We start from the raw sequence: 2,042 nt of genomic DNA on the forward strand, positions 1-2,042 counted from the left end.
TATTATATATACACGAGGTGTGTGCGTGAGTGTGTGAGGGAGAGAGATAACATGATTATAAAAAAAAGAGGGAAATGGCGAGAAAAAAACGCGAAGCAGAGAGATTGCGTGCGAATTTATTATTGCGAGATTGTGAAAGAAACAGGGAAGCGTTTTAGACGTTATAGGGTAGTTCCCTTTTTTTTTCTTTTTTATTTACGCTACGCTAATTGTTTATCCAAATGAGGTTTCCCGGGGGCTGTGGCGCGACCCGTCGCTTATTCCAGTCGGTTCCTAAGATCGGTTGTGCCGGCCCACTGTGCGTCTGTGAACGCGCGAAACGCGGCGTGTGGATATGTGTGGGTAACGTGCGTGTGCACGCGTGTGTGTCGAATTTTTCGTGTGCGAAAAACAAGAAAGAAGAGGTTCTGGTGTAGAGGGACGGTTTCGACTGTTGGCAATTTGGTGACTTTCAAGCGTCGAATCGTTTGTTTTTAACTGTTTGTACACTGGTGTTGCCAAACAAAAGCACTCTGATAATTAATTGAATGTTCATTTTAGTGAGAATTGGTTAGATGGATATTGTACAGTTTAAGGGAGATTATGCATTTATTTGTTGCATTTATTATACAATGCATCGTTCAGACTTTTGTTACCACTTGTTGTCAGTGTTTAAAAGCTTCAGAATTATATTTGGTTTTTTAAAATAACCAATGTTCAGTTTACTGTATACTGTGAAAGTTACAGACTCTATTGAAGCTAAAGATTCTTGGTATTATTTGGATATCTTAAGCAATAATAGTGAATATTTTTACCTTTTTTTATAGTTCTCTGCTATTATGCAAGGTATCTGAATTATCATGTTAATAGAATTGATCTCTCATCGTAACCAGTTATCATTAAAATCAAAATTGTTCTAATTGCATGTCTCACTCTAAAGATTCTACGCTGATTGATTGATTGTCACTGAAAATTTAAACAGAAAGTTTGCAGAAATTACAAACTAGTGAATTACCAAAAAATTTCTACTGTCTGCTGATCAGATAGACTAAAACAGTTTCTGCAACCGAAAACTAATCCTCGAGTTTTTTTCAAAGAACTTAATGAAAGGATAAGTTTAATGATTGAACCGAGTCGGTTTTAATTTGTTGCCAATTCATATGATCGAAACCAACGCTCTACGAGGTTGTTCTTCCCCTCGAACCGCGGTTGTACATATGTAGGTAAGCTATACGAGGCGTACGATTAAGAGTTAACACGTAGTCCGTGTAAGATAGAGCGACAAGTAACGTGGCAGAGCGAACAGGATCGAGAAGCGAAAAAAAAAATCGGATGGATAGTTTAATTGATCAAGTAGGACCGGACGTTTAGAAATTGTTGAAAAATCGAGCCTTCTTGGTGCTGTGATTTTTATCCTGTGTGACTGCATTTATTAGTCTGCAATCATGTGCAATCATTTTCACTCATATTACGAGACAATGATCCTTGATTTCTAAAAGTAGGTATTGGATAAAAACATTAGAAACACAAAATCAAAGTACGTAATAAATATTACTTAATAATTAGGTTGGACATCCAACTGCTATTTGAATGGAATAAGATTCCTAAAATTAAAATAATTAGAAGGGATTTCGCATGTGAGTCATATTCCTTTCCATAATTATTTATAAAATTGCAAAGAGAATACAATATACATTGAGAAATGAAGTTTCAATCGCACAGATTACACAGCTCCAAAAGAATCGAGCCTCAACTACTATCGTTCATCTAACCGATATATCAATACTTATTATCGCAAAACTAAAAATGATTATTTAAAAGTAAGCTCACTAATCCACAATGCTGTATGTACGTGTAGTTAGGTTTGCCAAGTAGTGAAATAGAACCTGCCAACGCGACCAAAACGGCAAAAAATAAACGGATGTAATAGAAAAACATGAATTACAAGTGCATGTATCGTAAAAAAGAAAAATTTAAACGACAGTAGTTGGGAGCAACGTCCAACGTTCGTCCAAAAGAAAAATCCACGAACTCGTTAGTACTTAAAGTGCGTCGAATAGAGT

This window comes from Habropoda laboriosa, unplaced genomic scaffold, assembly GCF_001263275.1.
Source record: "Habropoda laboriosa isolate 0110345459 unplaced genomic scaffold, ASM126327v1 scaffold22, whole genome shotgun sequence".
Taxonomy (NCBI): domain Eukaryota; kingdom Metazoa; phylum Arthropoda; class Insecta; order Hymenoptera; family Apidae; genus Habropoda; species Habropoda laboriosa.